The sequence below is a fragment of the Triturus cristatus genome, chromosome 4_1, assembly GCF_964204655.1.
Source record: "Triturus cristatus chromosome 4_1, aTriCri1.1, whole genome shotgun sequence".
Classification (NCBI taxonomy): domain Eukaryota; kingdom Metazoa; phylum Chordata; class Amphibia; order Caudata; family Salamandridae; genus Triturus; species Triturus cristatus.
In genome coordinates, this window is record NC_140585.1 from 353,187,474 (window position 1) to 353,208,798 (window position 21,325).

At 42.9% G+C, this 21,325-nt stretch overlaps 1 protein-coding gene across 1 annotated transcript in view; it reads right to left on the minus strand.

Moving 5' to 3' along the window:
• TMTC1 (transmembrane O-mannosyltransferase targeting cadherins 1) overlaps positions 1-21,325 on the minus strand; it is a 1,415,052-nt gene that overhangs the window by 468,541 nt on the left and 925,186 nt on the right. The gene's annotated exons all lie outside the window — the stretch shown is intronic.

The following is a 21,325-nucleotide window of genomic DNA, read 5'->3' on the forward strand; positions in this document are numbered from 1 at the left end:
TAATATATTTAAAGATGTTAATAAATGTAAAATAAATTGCTGATATAAATGTATGTGTATATACATATATATATATATATATATATATATATATATATTTGCAATTCTTTATACATATATATATATATATATATATATATACACATACATATATCCGTCAAGCGAGGTCAAGAAAAAATGGAGGTCCAAAAATGTGTTTTCTCCTTATGTCTATGGGGTATTTTCCATTTTTTTAACACGACTACAGCCTGAACCAATGAAAGGAAATTCACCAAATTTGGCTTAAACCTAGATATTGGTCCAGAAAGCGTGCTTTACATGATTTGGTGTAAATCCGTTCAGTAGTTTCACAGATATTCAAGTTTAAAAATAGAGATATCTGGTAATCCTAAATCCTACTGAAATGCTACTGAAATTTGATTAGCTGCCAACACTTCAACAAGCCATTTTAGGACTCGGTTGAACTGAGTCCAACAAATGAAAAAAAAAAAGAAAAGGGGAAGGGTAGAAACACCCTGACCCCTAGACCTCTTGAGGTGGTCCCACTGGGACCCTGCACGGCCCAAAAAGCATTTTTTTAAACAATTTCGGCAGGATCTGCGGGTCAGGCGGATGTTTTTTTTTTTTTTAAATGAAGTGCGGGCTCCCGCGCTTTGTTCATTAGCCGCCCTTGGGTGGGCCAGGTCCTGGGGGCATTTTTTTATAATAATGGAAGGGGTGGCGCATCGGCCACTCCCTTCCTGGGGTTATATATTGCAGTGGGGACCACCATCTCTCCGGGCTTCTTTAATTATAATCGGGGGGCCTCTTGAACACCCTCCAACCCTGGGGGCAGCCACCTCCTCCGGGGCTTTATGCTAAAAGAATGCAGCGGGCCTTATAGACCCCCCCACAACCCTAGGCCACCACCTTGGGTGGAGAAGTGTGGCTCAATGGTTAGAGCGGCAGACCCTGATGCAGAAGTCTGGCCCAGGACCAGGGTTCAATTCCCGCCTCGGCGGGTCTTGGGCTCAATTTCCTCGGACCTGATAATTCTCGCCTCGGTGCCTATCCTAATCATGGATCCCACTCTGCAACTCTGGGCAATAGCTTGCTTAATCTCCACAACGGCCCCTACAATGCTAGGATGCCTGGCCTTACCTTGATGGTGCCCAGGAGTGGACACTTCACAGGGAAAGGCCAGGAAGGGTTCCTCAGCGGTATTCGTACAAGCGCCGAGATGCCTCCGGGAAGTCGGGCGCTATACAAGTACATCTACATTTACATTCACCTCCCTGGGGCTTTAATGTGAGGGGGCGAATGAAGCCCCCATAGGCTTTACATTGAGTGGAGGGCCATGAACCCCCTCACAGCCCTGGGGACCACCACTCCCCAAGGCTTTACATTTAAATAATGTGGTGGGCTGCGCGGACCCTCACTGCAGACACAGGTATGGCCACCTCCCTGGGGCTTCAACCAAAAAGAATGTTGGGGGCTACATGGCTCCCCCACAGCCCCAGGGCCCACCACCTGGAGCCCTTAATGGTCCTGGGGACCTCCACCCCCAGGGACAGCTCCAGTTTGCTATGGTTTGGCAGGAGCACCACTGCCGGTAAGCCGTGGCCAAATCTGCTCCACTTCGTGCATGCAAGAGCATGTAAAATGCTCTCATTTGCACTGAACGGAGTAGAATTGCTTTTAGACAGAGGAAGCTGCATGTTCAGCACCTCCGTCTGTCTAAAAGCAATGCCGGCTTCCACAGGATGTGGGCGGCGCCAGCAGAAACCAAGGGGGAGGGCCTTCAGACTACCCCCACAGTCTCCAATGAAAATGACTGAGGGATGTGGTTCTAGAGGCCGAAATCGACTGGGGCCATTTGCTTCTTTGATAAAAAGTATGTTTTTTAAAATAAAGGGCAGGGCCCGGGGATGGGGTCCACAGGGCCAAAATCGACCTAGGGAAGGGGGGGCCACGTGGCCCCCTTCCTTTAATTACAAAATGTTTTAAAAAAGAAATGACAGGCCCGGGGTATGGAGTCCCCAGGGCCATAATCAGCCTGGGAAGGGGGGCCCTTCGGCTGCCCTTCCCATTATAAAAAATGTCTGGCCCCGGGTATGGAGTCCCTGGGGCAAAATACAGCCCAGGGAAGGGGGGGGGCACATGGCCCCCATCCTTTAAAATTTTAAGAAAAAGAAAATGCTACCGGGGCAACGCCGGAGGGCCTGCCCCCTTACTGCACCACTCTGCAATCACACTTCCTGGCACGCTGCAAGTTGAGGGATGAAGTCCCCTTGGTTGCTGAGGGGAAGTAGTTCCTCATGAGTGGAAAAGTTCACAGGCAGGTGGAATAATGAAACCGGCCACAGGAATCTCAGGGGATCCACAGGTTCTGATACTAATGCCCTCACACACCTGGTAGGGTGTCATGCCTCATCATTGGGCACTCCTCGTCAGGCTAGCGCTGCAATGCCTGAGGGGTCTGGGGGCTCTTTATCGGAGATCTTTTGATCTGTCGTCGTTTGATGAATGCATGATAGGGGGGGTGAAAAATAGGGTGGTGGTAGTAATGTGTGTTAAAATAGTCTAAGGTTACCATAGGGCATGTTTTACAGAGTGCAGGTACCATGACTGAGTAAAAACAGAGGAGCTATCCTTTGGTAACAATGAACCATGATAGCTACCAATTACAGTGCAGAAATGTGGTCGACATGTTTCATGCTTTAAGTTACCAGGAGGGTCATACGGCATTTCATCAGGACCAAAAAGTGAGGTAATCCTTCATCCCCAACCAGTAGTGCCCCAGGAGGCTTGTTTGCGGAGTGGTGGAAAAAGCGGACGTGGCCTCCAAAGACCTCTCAACATTCCCACTGTGTGGTAACAGGAGAGGTAGTTGGCTCCCAAGGAACCTCTGGAGCCAAGGGGACTTCATCTCCCGGCCAGCAGCGCGCCAGGAGGCGTGTTCGCAGAGCGATGGATAAAGGGGCATGGCCTCTGAAGACTTCTCAACAATCCCGCTGTGTGGGTTTTACTGGATGTAACAGGAGGGCTTGTTGACATCATCCAGTGAATGTTTTTAAAAGCCTAACTATAACGTCCCTGTAACCTTTGTTTTTTTCAGTGAATTTCTTCGTATTTTTAAATTCCATTTCCTAACTATAACATCCTTGTAACCTTTGCTTTTTTCATGTATATTTTTTAATTTGTATGTGTGTGTGTGTGTGTGTATATATCTATATATATTACCTACTGGCAGTCGCCAGTAGGTAGTTATAGTTAGGACCAAGTTTCCATAGGAAGAGCATTTTTTGTTTTGCTTATAACTTTGATGTCGTCTGATGAATCTTCATGAAATTTTCCAAACAAATTCTTTGTTCATATCAGCTCCTATGTGAGAAGTTTGGGGGTGATTCGTCAAGGGGGGGCCAAGAAAAAAGGGGGGTTCCAAAACGTGCTTTCTCCATGTTAATTTCCATAGGAAACTTTAGACAAGGCTACAGGTCGTACGGGTGAACGGAATTGCCCCAAATTTGGCAGAGAGGAAGGTCTTGGTCTAGAAAGCACGCTTTTGTTTATTTGGCGTAAATCCGTTCAGTAGTTTTTGAGAAATTTACAGATATCGATATTTGGGGATTCTGCCATCTGATTGGCTGAGGCGTTACGAGCACGAGCTTGCTGCTTATTGGCTGTGAGCGGTGCGAGCGGTTCCAACTAGGAAGTGTTAGCCGCCATTTTGTGATTCAGTTGAAACGAGTAAGGGGGAAAAAGGGCAAAAAAAGTAGGAAAGGGGAGGGTAGGAGCACTGTAACGGGGTGTTTAGGGTGTGCTATACAGGGAGTGTGAAGCGAAGTATTTAGTCCTACCAGAGTGAAAGTGCTGTTTTGCCAAGAGTGAGAGGGTGCGGAGGTGAGGTGCCGGTACACTTGGGGATGAAAGCGTACACCTAAACCATGAGCTGAGTGCCGTAAACTGATGTGCTGACGTATTTATCCCTACCGGTGTGAAAGTGCTGTTTTGCGCAGAGTGAGATGGTGCTGAGGTGAGGTGCCGGTACACTCGGGGATCAAAACGTGCGCCTAAACCGTGAGCTGAGTGGTGTAAACTGATGTGGTCTGGGCGCTGTAGCATACTGGCCGCTATAGGATAGCTGTGCTGGTGGTGTTGGTATGTGTTTAGAATATAGCGGGAGTGGGAAGCAAAATACTCACTGTTACTGGTCTGAAGACTCGGGGATGAAACCGTGAGCGTAAGCCGAGAGCTGATTGCTGTAAAGTGATGTGTGTGGGCATTGAAGCATACTGGCCGCTTTAGCATATCTGTGTAAGTAGTGTTAGTATGCGTTTATACGATACAGGGAGTGGGAAGCAAACTACTCACCTCTACTTTCTGAATACTCAAATGCAGTGTTTTAGGAAGCAGGAATAAAGAAATAATTGTGAAGAATATAATGCAGAATGTTGCAATGCCACAGAAGAGCAATGGTGACATCAGGTGTGTCTAAGAAAGTGGGTGTGTGTAATAGGAAGGAGGAATAAAGAAATAATCGTGAAGAATATAATGCAGAATGTTGCAATGCCACAGAAGAGACATGGTGAAATTAGGTGTGTCTAAGAAAGTGGCTGTGTGTAATAAACCGATGGAGTCTGAAAGTTATATAAAGTGTGTCTTTATTTAAGTGCCATAAATGGATCCACTGGTGCAAGAGGTAAGGCATTCAGTTGAGGCAAATTCCAACCGCTTCTGCTGTATTCAAATGTAAGCTCCTGCATCAGTGAATTGCACATTACATGTTACAGTCACATCGAAACTTTGAGGAGGAACACAAAATTGTGCTTCTGAGAAGCACTTTAGGTACCCTTCTCGTCAAACCATACATTATTGTCTTCAGCTCTTTCAAAAAAAAATTCTTGTGCAATGAGCTAAGGCACTGAGCTGAGGCAAACTCCAAACAATTCTGTTATATTCAAATCTGAAGCTGCTTCATTAGTGAATTCCACATTACATGTAACAGTTCCATGTGACATAAACAATAGCTATTAGACATGAATGACTCAATTCTATAATGAAAATAAAGGTAGGATACGATTAGCACACTGTGCGAACCAGTTCCTAGACAATGTCGTGTTTTTTGATGTTGATCGCCAGCTCGTGAGTTGAGGCTGAGGATGAATAAATTTGTGTGAAAGGGCTTCGTGGATAACAGGCAGGCAGAGAGACGTGTGCACAAAGAATAGAGATGGTTTCAAAATGGATGTCGGGTTTAGGCTAATTTAGGAAGTAAATAGCGTATTTGGATAGGCCATACATCACCCATCCCTTGTTAGACTGGAGACGTAAGGAGCAATAATGAAAACAGAGTTCAAATGCCTGAGCATACTTAGAAAGTTATTATATGAAAATAGTTCAATTGAAGTGTATTAAAAAAATTGAAAGGAAAAACTCAAAAAAGTTGGTAAAAATCAATCCAAGAAGAACGTGAATTTCTTAAAAGTCTTGGAGATTGCAGTCCGGAAGTTCTTCAGCGGTTTGAGATGCGTAATATTCCAAGAGGTCATTTTTGCCATCATGTGAGAAAAGGGAAGCGATCCAATTCATATCTTTGAAGGGACAGTAATGTTCCTCGAATGTTGGAGCAGCAGTTCGAATTGGCAGGCAATCTGCGATGTTGTCTAAGGTCGTACGTTGCAGTAGATCTTTCGCGGCTGCGCAGAAATCCCATTCCGCCACTATACGTTTTTGCGTTGCATCCGCCATTGCTCTACTGCCTGAACAATCGGGTTCATGGATTTCAAGATACTCCATTAACTGCTGGATATCGGGAGCGATTGTTGGGATGTTGGCAAGGCATACATCCATTCGCCAGTCGAATGGGCAAGTTTTGCAATAGAAAGATGGTTGCACGCAGATTGTATATGTGTAAAGAAATGTCATGTTGTAGCTGGCTCCAATAATAGATAGAGGCAGGCAGACGAAAAGTTTTTCCATTTTTTCACGGTACTGATGTAGCTTCGCATAGAGGCGTATTCTGTCTTACAAGCAAAAATAGTAGTAGGATGGCCGCAAAGAGAGCGAGAATTTTGGGCACTGTTCCTGTTATTCCAGAGATGATCGAATAAATGAAGTGTGGTATTATACGAAAAGCAGTTTGAAAGTCTGTGTGAAGGCCGGAGGAGACCGTATTAAAAAAGTGTGCCAGACCTTGAGTGTGAGATGTGATGAAAATTGGGTAACAATTCACAAAGTGTAATGGGAGGTTCGAATTTAAAAGGGACTGTATTTTACTGGAAGTTCGTGCTATCTGCAGGCGATAAATTTCTTTTGCAGAAGTGAGGGACACTTCTGTTGTGACAAAAAGCGCTTTAGTTTAGTTAGTCTAATGAAATCTGTTTGCAAAGTAGAGATTCAAGGCCAAGTTGAAGTTTGGGAGTTAGTTTGTGTGGGTGGGAGTAGACATTGCTACAGGAAGTTACTCGGTTTGAAACAGTAAGGACATACGGTATGCCACCTCACATGAGTGCATGTTATTGAGAAGCAGATAACTGCTGTTAGAAAGCTGTGTGAATGTTGCTGTGATTGTGGGAGTTGGCATGCTTTCTAGAAAGCAGGCAATATTGGGGGCTGTAAGCTTAGAAGTGTCATGCAATTGGAAATTCTTGCATAGTAATGAATGACTGCCATCGTAGTCACAGTTTGCACCTGTGAGAAAAACTTCTGTATGCTCTTTAAGACAGCGATATGTAAATGGGAGAAACCACTGCTCGTGAATAAACGCGCTACCCTATATAATCGCAAACAACATGACAAACAACATGTACACCTATCACACACAACAACACTATGTACTGTGGGAACCGTGGCTAGCCATGTACACAAAGCAAACATGGCATAGCACCTCTGGTACACAATGCAGAATGCAGGGAGAGATGGGAGCAAAGTATGTGCAAACGTGGCAAGTGATTCTCGATTATAAAGTATACAATGCAAAGTGTTGAGGGGATGTGTCGGACAGACTTGAGTATGCAGAGCACACACATGTACATGTGAACATACACTAATGGTCTATTAAGTGAAGTAGATAGGGGACGGAACGATAATAGTACAGTCAGTAGGGAAGATTTCGAAAACATAGCGCGTACGTGCCCTTCCATCCCCCCACCCCCCAAATCTTTAGCGTAGTGGGCTGGCTCGGCGACGCAAGGCTAGCGTAGGGGTATGAATAAAAGGCACGTTTCTCTGGGTGTGGTTCACTTCCGGAATGGCGAACGTGTCTGCCAGGTCTGCGCAGCTTACACCGCCACGAGGTTGACCTCGTGAGTGAAGGTGGCTGCGTGAATGGTGCTCTCAGCCTGCTGGTACTCAGAAACCGTCGTGGCCGCTGCGATGCACATATGCCCCACAGTTCACCTCTCGCTACCGCATTATGTGAAAGTGAGCCCACCACGTGCCAGCGGAAGCTCCTGCAAGGTCGGAAGGTTCCTCAGATCAACGCTGGCTACCGCGACACAGGCTCACAGCATTCAGTTTGAGGCCCAGCAGCGTGGAGTGCTCTGTATACTACTAACACAGTAGTCGAACAGGTACCAACAGTGGAACGGTGTCTTGATCCCACAATGGACGATGTTAGAACTGCATCTGAGAGTGGAGATGAAGGTACTCTCTTGGAGCAGGTGCAACCAGCTCTAGGTCACAATAGTGGAACGGTGTATTGATTCCAGAATGGACGATGTCCGATATTACTTGCTAGTGGGTTTTCACAGAACTCATTCTGTTCACATGCATCAGACTCTGTGCTTCCGTAGGTAATTGCTGCACATGATTATTGGGCTTGGCTGACTGCAGTGGCTGGAGTACACCGTGCTATAGCAGGTCCGAACAGTGAAACGGGGTCTTGATCCCACAATGGACGATGTTAGAACTGCATCTGAGAGTGGAGATGAAGGTACTCCCTTCGAGCAGGTGCTACCAACTCTAGGTCCCAACAATGGAACGGTGTCTTGATCACATAATGGACTATGTTAGAACTACATCTCAGAGTGCAGATGAAGGTCCTCCCTTCAACCAGGTGTAACCAACTCTAGGTCCCAACAGTGGAACGGTGTCTTGACCCCACAATGGACAACGTTAGTACTGGATCTGAGGGTTGAGATGAAGGTACTCCCTTCGACCAGGTGCAAGCAACTCTAGGTCCCAACAACGGAACGGTGTCTTGATCCCAGAATGGACGATGTCCGATATTACCTGCTGCTGAGTTTTCAGAGAACTCCCTTCTTTGAGGTGCATCAGACTCTGTGCTTCCGTAGCTAATTGCTGCACATGATTATTTGGCTTGGCTGACTGTAGTGGCTGGAGTACACCGCGGAACAGCAGGTCCGAACAGTGAAACGCGGTCTTGATCCCACAATGGACGATGTAAGAACTGCATCTGAGAGTGGAGATGAAGGTACTCCCTTCGAACAGGTGCAATCAACTCTAGGTCCTAACAGTGGAACGGTGTCTTGATCCCACAATGGACGGTGTTCGATATTAACTGCTGCTTGCTTTTCACAGAACTGTTTCCGTTGAGGTGCATCAGTCAGTGTCTGTGATTCCGTAGTTAACTGCTGCACATGATTATTGGGCTTGGTTTGACAGTAGTCGGAGGACTACACCGCGGTACAGAAGGTCCGAACAGTGAAACGGGGTCTTGATTATTTGATTAAGAATGTCAGAAGTTAAAGTCTGTGATGATTTCTGTGTACCCCCTCCGACCAGGTGCAACCAACTCCGTGCATCCAAATCCAATGGCCGATGGCTGTGAGAGGTTAATGACTACTGCCTCTGGCTTACACTGCGGTCAGCAGGGCTCACAATTCAGATCGAGTTGTGATTCTTTATTTACAGAATTCAGTAGGCAACTAACTACAACGTTTTGAAATATGCAGAATATTCTTTTAGTATATTTGCTTGAAGATTTTTTTTAGATGAGTGATATGTTTAGTACAATGGAAAAATTCATCTTGCAAGTTCAAAGGAACACTGAATAGTCTACAGGGTGGACAATTCAAATTGTTTTGATTTATTTATTGCAGAGTTTTCTGTAATTTATGTTGTTGTATTTTGGGAAGAGGAAGTGAGAAAAAGTATTAATGGATGTCTGTGTGACTAATGCCTTCAATTTACACTGCAGACAGCAGTGTTCACAATTCAGATCGAGTCGGTATTGTAGATGACGCAGTCCTGTAGGAAAATACATTGCTGCAGTGTGCTCTGTCCGCACCATGGATACGCGTTATCGCAGGCTCCGCACAAGCTTTTTCTTGCTTCGCGTACGACAAACTGTGTAGCTGAAGTCCACCTTACGTAGCTGTGGGTCTTTGCTGACCGCTCTCTCTGGCCTGCACTGCAGAGAGCAGTGTTCACAATTGAGATTGAGTCGCTATTGCAGATGAAGCAGTGTTGATGGCAACAGACATTGCTGCTAGTACGGCCCGCTCGCAGCACGCTTCATCACTGGCTCTGCACATTCTGAATGCTTTTGATGTGGCTATCTGAGTGCACTAGAACTGCTTGACCTTTTATGATACAATCTTTTTGTGTATTATTTCAGATCTACTGCCTGTATCTCAGTATACCACAAGTTATGGTTCTTTTACGATAGAATCTTTTCTGTATTATTTTACATCTACTGTCCCTACCTTACTGCAGCACAAACTATTGACCCTTTTATTATTGAATCTCTGTGTGTGATCCAATGATTACTGTTGTAGTTGATGCTAGCAGCAACCATTCCCTGAGGGCTGGTTTACACTCACCGCACACGCATCTAGCACAGACGTCACTGGATATGGGACCCTGGTAATAAAAAGGAGTCGAGCGCACGTGCCCCTACCCACTACCACTATCTATCCGTGTCCGTGTGTTCATTATCTATGCATGATACTGCCCCTGGCACGTACCACATTACATTGTGCTGTGGACAGCGTATGCAACCATGTTATCTCTGGCAGTGGGGAAAAGTTCTGTTATGTAGCTTTTAGATGCATGGCAATGACAGGTGGAAGGCTGCTATACAGAGCATGAATATTGATGAAGATGATGGTTGCATGTTGTGTGTACTGTCAGATACGTGTACATAGCAAAATGTTTTCAAAAAAGCTCTGTAAGTAGAAGAGGAGTCTCTCATAAAACGCTGTAGAGAGAATGGCGAAAATGGTTGGGGTCCTCCAACTGTTACAATGGGAAATGTTATGAACCAATAAAATGATTTTCTTTAAGGTCACATGTGAATCGCGCAGTGAGCACACAAGGAGGCCGCACCCGATGCGATTTTGAGAAAATATTACCATAATATAAGTTTATTACAGTTAGAAATATACAAATGTTCAAAATAATTTAGATTATCGCTTGCTTTTATATACACTTTAAAGTTATGTAGATATAGTTTTGAGACATACAAAAAAAATGAGGGAATGGCGTACCCGGCGGGGCACCATACGTCTATGACATAACACAGGGCCTGGCAGCGTGCAGTCGTCGCATACACAACGCGCAGCGGGCGCGACCCCATACGTAAATGACGTAACGTGCGGCTTGGTATTGCGTACCCGTCGCATACCAAAGTAGCAGCTGGCGCGACCTCATATGTATGTGTTCTTACGCGGGACGTGGTGCCACAAACTCGTCGGATATGAAATGCGCATCATTTCAATAGGATTCATGTGCTGATGGAGCTTGGTAGACTACCGGTACGGGACTCTAGTTTTCTCAGAAAAAAAAATTATATAGATTGTTTTTGGGAAGATATAAAACATTACATAATTTTTAAAGTTAAAAAAAGGTTTATAGAGTTCGAAAATATTATGTAAAAATTAGAAAAAATATAGGTTTTATAAATATTAAAATATGAAATTAAGATTTAAAAAAACCTTCGCAATTTACTGAAAAAACCATAGGTTTTAAAGACGTTATAGTTAGGAATTAGCATTTAAAAAACCTTAGAAATTCACTGAAAAAACCATAGGTTTCAGGGACGTTATAGTTAGTTGGACATTTCACTAATAGAAAACCATAGAAATTTCCCTGTTATAGTTAGTTGAGCTAACTATAACTCGCGCCCCCGCAATGCACTGCTGATGACGTAAATTACATCATTCATGACATGGTCAGTCACATCACTGATGACATCACTGATGACATCTCGAATGACATCACTGATGACATCACTGATGACATCATCCAGTAACTATGTGTTTCTATAAAATGTAAATATGTTTTATATATATATATATGCCAAGGTGTACTGAAGAATGAATGGGTGTATAAGAGTCAGGATGGATGATTACGTAGGTGTGTAACTGACTGTATAAGTGAGTGATTAATTGTGTCTTACTTAATGCATGTGGGGGACAGGCCTTGTGCCGTGCTGACCAACTTGTGTCAGTATGAGGTGATTCTGGGTTGTTTTATGAGCGCAGTCGGAGTTTAGCTGCTATCTGGACGATTTGCAAGAACTTTTAGAGCAATATAATGTATTTGTATTTACTCCCCAATAAATCTGGATGGTGAATTTTGTTAATATTCTCAATTTCTCTGCATTTTGCTATAGTGCTAAAACTATTTCTACAATCCCAGAGGTTTGCAATATTCAATGTGTATTTAATGCCTCAGCAGGATACTGGGACCTCAATCTTGAAGCTAGAATCTGCTTGGATCTGGTATACTGATGTTTCCTTGAAGTTTCTGTCATTTTCACAGGGAACTTCCTTATCAACTTCCTGCAATACTCTCCCAGTGCATTTTACACCCTTGCCTGATCTTCTGTCTTTCAGGTAGGCACTGAAGACTTGGGTTTTTAACTATTAGTTGCGCTTATGAACTTTGTATCAAGATTTAAAGCCAGGACACCTCTGGGTCATTGTTGCGTTCTAGAAATACCTATAATATAACAGAACAGAACATAACATAGGATCAAAATGAGGATCACGTTATTACCAATTCAGCAGTCACAGCGTATGATTAACCATGGTTTGTGCCTTAACCTCTATTTCACACTCCTAAATTAAATATACATGACAAGAATATATCACAGTATTTCTAAGAGTTTATTTTAGAATGTTAATTGGTTGCAGTGATGGTGACACCTCAGGCATTCATACATTGGATAATGGTTCGATTCTTTCTCATATTGAGTACTCATTGTTTGAGGATTAACCTCTTGTGTCCGCATGTTAATTTATCATTTTCTATCCAGTACTCAGTAACCACTGTGCCCAGCACACTGTCTTACAATAGCTTTCTGTTCTTCAATAATAACTGTTCAGGAGGGGACGGGGAAGATGGCGGCCGACTGAGGAGCTCGGTCGGGAGCTCCCTGCCCGGAGATCCTAAACCAGAGAGAATGAAATGAAGAGCCACTGAATTAGACTATGTAGCCTGTATATGGATAGGGTTTAGGACGGAGAGAGAAAAGAAGAAAATAAACGTACCTGGGAGAGCGGGGAGGACTGGCCGAGGTTCGTGGCAGAGGTGGTGTCGGTGTTTTGGTGTCTTCGCCCGGCGCGGATGTGCGTTGGCGTGCACTCGCTGCTTCGGTTCCATCTTGGAGCTTGTGGAGTCCCGTGGAGTCCCGTGTTGACCGCGGTGGCTTCTTGTGCGTGGAGAAGGCGCTCTGTAGGAGAGGCGCTCTGGAGGTACCGAGGCGGAGGTCCGCAGGAGTGTGGGGGCGGAAGCTGCTGGTGCGCGCTGCAGCAACAGGAGGGCCGCTGGCAGGGTCTCCTTCCAGGGAAGATCGGCAGTGGCAACGGAGGTAGTGCACGGGAGAGGTACTCGGCACAGCACCACTAAAGTGGATCACAGCGACGCAGGCAGTCCACACTCCGGGAAAGCAGTCCGTGTTGTGGATTTTGGTCAGAGTCTCGAATATCAGCACCCACAGGAGCCGGTAAGTGTATCAGGCTCAGACTTCAAACTAACAAACTTAAATCGTGACAAAGTATTTGGGGCAGCGGGTGAACAAGGAGTGGTAATAGATGGGATCCTGGAGGCCACTAACCCCCCCCCCCCAAATACCAATAAAAGTTATAAGAGTGGGCGTTTGGGAAGAGAGGGTTATAGCCTTAGGAGTAGGCAATTTCCCCCTAGAGATATTAATGACCTCAGGACCCCCAAGCAGGCTAAAGGTAATGGTGTCGGGGAAATAATTAATGAGGATAAATTCTTAACACTGGCACCACCTATAGTTGCAAAAAGCATAAGAAAAAAATATATCTCAGGCCAACCACAAGCCCCACTATCCAGAGCAAGTCGTGCCAGCCTAAGGAAAGTATCAGGCTTGGTAAAACCACAAAAAATTACACCCTCTCTAAAATCCTACTTTAAGGTTCAAGATAAGGAGCCAGTTCCAGGGAGGGAGGGTCTGGCGACACCAGCGAAAATAAAAAGTGACACGAATCTACCAAGTCTATTCTCTGCTTCTCCCCCTTTGGTCGTTTCAGAGCTAAAGATGGCAGAGAGTGAGGTTGGCAAAAAAGAAATAGGGTTGAGCAATAGATTCCAAATCCTATCAGACCAGGCTTTAGAGAGTGGTGGTAAGGCATTAGAAGATTGCGAAAAAGAAACGACAGCTACAGCAAATGTGGGGTTGGGAACTAACACGGTCCTCAGTCAAAACCCAGTAGTCTCAGTGACTCATCACTCAGATAACATCTTGGAGGAAATGATGAAAGAAATTAGAGTAAACTTTGCGACCTCAGAGAGAAACCAGGAAAAAATACAAGAAGCCTGTGAAGTACTTGACCAGAAAATAAATACACTAATTGATAGAGTATCACAGATGGAGGTAGAAGTAGAGCTACTGAATAAGAAAACGGAAACTAATCGAGAAGAGATAGATAAACTGAAGAACAATGAAATAGAGATCAGCGACAGGATGGAATCTTTGGAAAATCATGTGAGAAGGAACAACCTTAAAATTTTAAACATCCCAAAAGACATCGAAGTTGAAGATATTAAAGATTTCATGATCCAGTTACTAGAAGAGAAGATTCCTTGGACCAAAACGGTTAACCTTGCGGAAGACATCCAAAGAATACACCGAGACCCTTTTAGGAAAGGGAAGGCAAGGAAAAACCCAAGAAAAATCTTAATTAATTTCAAAACATATTCCTTGAAAGAAAAAATCTTGAGCGAGGGTCTCAAAGCGGGTTCGATTTCCAAGGACGACTGGTCATGTAAAATCAGGTCAGACCTATCTAGGACAACTCAGGATAGGCAATGGGAACCGGGTCAATATATGCCACAACTAAGATCACTCGGTGCCACTGTACAAATGCGCTTCCCGGCTTCCCTGAGAATAATGTGGAACAACAAAATGCACAATATGAGGGATCCGAAGGAGGTCGAAGCCTTCATTGCGCAGATAAATGCGCAAAAGAAGGATCACCCTAACCCGTAGATATGGGCTACAACCTGACATTTAAATAAGGTGGCAAACTTTGTAAATATTGATGAAGGGCAGGGAGCTCAAAAGGGCAGTAAATCTGCCTGAGAAAAGGAAGAAAAAGGAGGCTTCTCCAGGGGAGGGGGGGGAGAGGGAGAGGGAGAGGGCTCTCACAAAAATTTGAAAAGAAAAAAAATCAGAGCACAAGGTGGGGAGCAAAATGGGGAAAAAAGAAAAAAAAAATGTCCTGAAAGCTATTATAGGAGGAGAAGGCGTCCTTTTGAACAAATGGCAAAGGTTTAAAGATAAAGATGTCGGATACAGGTAACAAGGCTAAGGAAAAGAGGCTCAATGTTTTATCCTGGAATATTAATGGTCTAAGGATAAAAAAACGAAGAATGAAGATTCTGGAATACATAAAAAATATAGACTGCGAAATAATTATACTTCAGGAAACCCATCTGAAAAAAGAAGAATGGGCCTTAATTTGCAAAAATCTACGATGGGTGGACCATTTGATTTGTACAAATCAAGATTGTAATATAAAGGGCATAGCAATATTATTCTTTGAAAGTGACTATTGAGAAAACGGAAATTGATAAAAAGGGTAGATGGATAATAGTTAAAGTAAAAATATACAATAAGCCATATATTATAGCAGGGTATTATGGTCCAAATATGGACGACCCTGAGCCCCTGCAAAAAATATATTCACACTTAATTACAACACAGGCCCCAATAATAATGGGTGGGGACTTTAATATAATCTTAAACCCTAAAGAAGATCGACACCCAGTAAAAAACCTTCCCAACCTACCAAAAATGAGGGAATGGATAGGGACGTGTATTCGCGATTTGGGGCTAGTAGATATTTGGAAAGAAAAAGGGAATAAAAACTATAGATTTACTCTTCAAAATAAAAGGCTAGGGCACGCATCCAGAATTGATTTCTTTTTGATTAGCAGGAGTTTAGTAGATTGTACAAATAAGGTCGAACACATTCCAGAACATATCTCAGATCACTCTGCAGTGCAACTCAGTCTTAAAGTAAAAACTTTACCATGCAATCAAAGATGGACAGTAGACAGAACCATATTTGCGGATACATCCTGCATCGATAAGTTGGTTGAAGATACAAATCTCTTCTTTGAATTAAATAAAGAAGGCACAACAAAGCAGATAGCCTGGGACGCATATAAAGCTTACATCAGAGGGAGGATCTTGAGTATAGCAGGTTATAGAAATAAAGGAAATAAGGCCTTTATAAAACAAATTGAAAGGGACTTGGAAACAATGGATAAAGAATATATGAAAATAAAAACCCCACAGGAAAAAGAGGTATTAGAGGAAAAAAGAAGAAGAAGAGAGCAGAATTAGCGGATTTCCTCGACTCAAAGGTCAGAGAGAGATGGGAAGCCAGTAAGCTAGCACAATATGAATATGGTGAAGGTTGTGGGAGAATTCCGGCATGGAAAATCAAAACAGAAGCAACACGTAATAGGGTTATGAAAATCCAGAAGGAATCCCAACCCGGCTATTATCTGGAAGACATAGAAAGCAGACAAGAATTTAAAGCTTTCTTTGATGAACTGTACACGGACGAAATATCGGGAAATAAAGAACAAATACAAAGCTTTCTAGATGGGATAATTACCCCAGAAACCACCCCCGAGCAGAGAGTAATCTTGAATCAAGATTTCACCAGAGAAGAAGTCATGGATGCAATAAAAAGCCTAAAAAAAGGAAAAGCCGCAGGCCCGGACGCGCTACCCAACGAACTATATTTAACCCTAAAAGAAGCCATAATATCTCCCCTTACAGACCTCCTAAATAACGTTTTTTTTTAGAAAAAAGATATCCCACTTTCATGGAACGATGCTATAGTGAGTATCCTATTAAAATCAGGAAAGGACCCTGCCAAATGCGAATCTTACCGCCCTATCTCTCTTTTAAATTCAGACTATAAAATCTACACACAGATATTAGCAAAGAGATTAGGAGGGGTGGCAGGGTACCTGATTCACTTAAATCAGAAAGGGTTTATTAAAAATAGACAAATTCACGAACTATCACATGAGCTAGTCAGCGCAATCGACATCGCTACTCAAAACCTTGTACCATTGGCGGTGATAACATTCGATGCCGCAAAAGCATTCGATAGGGTCAGTTGGCCCTTCTTGCATGCCACCTTATCTAAATTTAACCTCGGGAATTAATTTGAGCATGCTATTATAAACATATATAAAAACCCAACAGCTAAAGTACTTGTTAACGAAGCCCTTACGGATAACATAAAGATAAAAAGAGGCACAAGACAGGGATGCCCTCTCTCCCCGTTGCTGTTTGACTTATACATAGAACCCTTGGCATGCCTTCTGAGAAGAGAAGAGGGGATAATACCTTTTAAACATCGAGGCTCGGAAAAGAAAGTAGCATTATATGCCGACGACCTCATGATATTTACTGGTAACTTAAATAGCTCATTGCCACTGATAGAAAAAGTAATAGAGCAGTTTGGGTCGGTCTCTGGATATCTCGTTAATCAGTCAAAAACGGAAATCTTAGAATGGAATACAACTTCAGGCAACCCATTAGTAAAAGAAAAAAGAAAATATTTAGGTATAGAATACATAAAGGACCTCGATAAGATACCCAGCTTGAATTTCATTAGAATCCACAAAGAAATAAGAAAACTCCTTAAAGCCTGGTCAGGTCTACAATTGTCTTTTTTGGGTAAATCCAACCTGATCAAAATGAATATATTACCCAAATTCACATATTTATTCAACTCTATTCCGTTAGACTTTAAGACTGAACAGATAAAAAAACTACAAGGGGAGATATCTAGTTTTATTTGGGCGGCTAAGGGGGTGAGGATTGGATGGAAGAAACTGAGGAGAAGTAAGATACAAGGAGGAATTGCGAGCCCAGATATACTTGAATATTGTAGAGCTTTCCAATTCAAGAACATAAGGAAACTCCTGGGTATGCGGGAAATGTGATACCTACATGGGCGCCCTTATCGAACAAGACGGAGATCATTTTTTGGACAAATTTGGTCACCCAAAATTTTTCAAAAAGATTAAACTAAAGACTTTAAACGCAGCTGTAAGAACTTGGTACAAAATAAGAACGATTCTGAAAATTCCCTACTATAGTACAAATGCTCCCATATGGGACTCACCAGGCACCCCTGAGTGCCTAAAAGACAGTCTAGCGACTCCTATGAGGAAAGGTAATATAAACTATTGGGAACAGCTAATAGAAAATAACAAAATTATCAACTGGGAGATTCTGGAAAAAAAATTAGCTGGTTCACTAGCAAGATTCAAATATTACCAACTCAATAGTTGGATAAAAGATATCAAGGAAAACCTGCAAGGGGATTATGACATTGAACAGAAGTTGTTAAATATAAATCCCTTCAAAAAGGAGGTGTCATTTTGGTACTGGGCCCTCATAAAATCAGGTGAAACAGAATATAAAATCCCAAACGAAATTTGGGGTAAAACCTTTCCAAGTCTGGATATCCCACAGTACTGGCAAACCTCGATGGCAACCTTTGGGCGAGTGGTTAAATCAGCCCCACTAAAGAAGAATCATCTGTTCACGATACACAGATCATATTGGACTCCTAAAAAACTGTCCAAAATTAACAGCAGTGTGATAAAGAAGTGTCCTAAATGTGGGGAAAAGAGAGCGGATGATCTTCATATGTTCCGAGTCTGCGCCGAGCTGGAAGAATTTTGGAAACAAATTGGTAAAACTCTCTCGGAGGTACTGGAACAGCCCATAGAGGTAAGCATGATAACAGTTATTTTTGGGATTAACATACAAAATACAGCCTATCCCCTATTGAATAGAGATCAAGAAAACATGCTCTTCCTATTTATCTTGCTCGCTAGAAGGGAGATTTGTATTAATTGGGTAAGAAGTATACCTCCAACCTATAGAGAATGGCTGGCGTCTATATTAAGGGTATATAAATTAGATAAACAAGGGAAAAAAAGTAAGAACAAAAATTTTGGGAGAATATGGGAAAATTATATTCAAGTAAATGATAGGGTGTCCAATGATTAAGGCATTGGCAACAATGATTTCAAGCTGGGTCTTGAATTGAGGGGTCATCATGACCAGCTCCCTCCACTTCCAACAATCTTGTGCCAGGAGACGGACAAAAAGGGGCCCCAAGGGTTAAGAGCAAGTTTGTCCCCCAAAGTCACACTCAAAGGTATGGACGCATCGAAATCAGAGTGTTCGAGGGGGCCCCTGATTCCTCCAAAAACTCCAAAAGAAAACTGCTTACGAGGACATAAAAAAAAAAAAAAAAAAAAATAACTGTTCAGGATCTCAGATTGTAGCTCAGTTTTAATTCTGTCAATGTTCAACTCCTCTAAGTGATTTTGATATTGTAGTGTCACTAAAAAAATAAAAATCACATATTCTAAATCCTTATTTCCAGTGTACACAGCCTATCATATTTATGTATTTACCTATGTATGTATATATTTATTATTGTAAGTGTTATATAGTGCCAATTATTACTTCTTGTTTACTTTAGTTACACAATTTATTGTTCAAAGTCACTGTACTTCTTACAAATTGTCACTCTCCATCATCTGTTAATTACACAAAGCCTTTAGGACTCTTAGAACGTGTACATGGCCTTGTCTTGGCCTCCACAAAATAATATAATTCAATACCAGGCTTAATACCTCTGATCTGAAAAGACTGTGTAATTGTTCGCAAATGTCTTATTTTCCTGGTGTGTTGATAGCGGCAGAAATAAAATATTTTTTTCCCCATAAAAGTGAGTATTTGACTGGACAATGATTTATTGCTGCTGATGTGCACACTGAGTTGGGAGCCCATGTTCACTAATCTGTATCCACATCTCCCCCCAAGGGAGCCTTGGACTGCTCAGGCCACGCTATCTAGAGAGTCAAGTGCAGGAGGGGTACTTGGCCCAGTTACTCAGCATCAATAGTAGGTCAGGCCCCAGGACATCAAGAGTAAAAGGCTTCAACCCCCCATGGTTAGGACCAGTAGCCCCTGTGTGCTCTGTGGCCTTCTGAATGGGATACGGACAGTGGCATTCTGCTCCATGGGCGAAATCAACGGTATCATTAGCCATGTGATGATGTTTTGAAGAGACACTTCAAAAAGACTTGGCAGAGTGTGCCAGTCGCAGGTAGGATCTGAAGAATACTGATAACACTTCAGAGAAACACTGCAAAGGATCTCAAAATTGTGGTACCTACACTTAGGATGGAACGTGGTAACTAGCTAACAATCATGTGAGACTAAGCTTGCCAATGTATAGTCAGTAATCAAGAAATGTGAGTTTCACAGAGTTATTAAGCAGTATCCATTCATTTAGCTATTAACCTAGATGTAATCTAAATATTTTGGAACACGCTTATCCATTGAGAGACAACTGCATACAAAGCTCCATATGTTCTCTATGAAGAGGATGTAATATAAACACTAGTAGATGTTAGTTGCAGTTTTTCTAGGCTAGGTTTTTTTGTCAATAATGTTACAATCCAAAAGAGAATCCAAGTAAATGACTTGTTTGTCCTGTATCAAAGAACTTTTTATATTAAAGCATCGTAGCCCACTGTCGAGGCCTATACTGGTTCTTAAAGGTCTTGAACCAGCGTTACAGGACCAAGCCACATGTGAGGGCCTATAGTGATGAAGAGGGTCTTTAACATCTGTATAGCCTGAAGCAAAAGAGCTGTATGCCTATGTTTAGAAACTGGCAATTATTTTTCCTCAACAAATTTTAATTCAAATCAAGAGTGAGGAAAACAAAAAAGGTGGAAGGAAGAAGAAAGTAAATTAGAGAATAATAGGGACAAGAGAAGGCACAGATAAAAAGGAGTGAGATAAGGAGGCAGGGAGTGTCTGGTGGTGTATTAACCCCTTCGCTGCTGCGGACATTCCGCTGCAGCGCTGGGGGGGGCAGGGGGGCAGCGCGGTGGGCCTGTGCTCATGACGGAGCCGCTCCGTCATGAGCCACAGTTGAGCTGTGCTCATGACGGAACGGTTCCGTCATGACTCCGCCCATTTGCGTTGTCCCCTCGCACAGGCGGGGAAACAGCGCCGCGGAGGCGGAGCGGCCGCCAACAGGATTGTCATGACGGAACCGTTCCGTCATGAGCACACGCCAACCGTGGCTCATGACGGAACGGTTCCGTCATGAGCAGGGAAGGGGTTAAAGGGGCATGAAGTGAAACCAAATTAAGCACTGGGTAGCACTGGGTACATTGTTGTAAGCTAATCAGGGAGATACAGAAACAAAACAGTGGAATGTTGGAGCAGAAGACCTGTATCAATATTAGCCTTCAGCCACTACAATGTCTTCAAAAAAGGTCCTAACATTCCAGTGTTCTAATAAAAGTAATAATAATACCCAAATATGTTCGCAATATTTTTTAAATGAACATTCGAATACCCAGATTAGCAACCACTAGCCCAAATTTCACAAGCACATCATAACATCAGCAGTGGTAAACATACTACATCATGAATACTAAAACACGAATGTATGACGATCAATGCAAACATTTACAACGCATGCCTTTACAACGCAGTTTTTACATCGTAACATCCCTTACAACGCATGTTTTTACATCGCATGCCATTACAACAAATTTTTAGAAACTACATTTATAACGCATTCCATTACAACGCATACCACTACAACACATACCATTACAACTCATATTACTTATAGGGCAACAGTAGGGTAAGTGTTGGATAGTGTAGGTGTAAAAATTACTATTCCCACTCCAGTGAGTGCAACAGTAGGGTAAGTGTTGGATAGTGTAGGGGTAAAAATTACTATTCCCACTCCAGTGAGTGCAACAGTAGGGTAAGTGTTGGATAGTGTAGGGGTAAAAATTACTATTCCCACTCTAGTGAGTG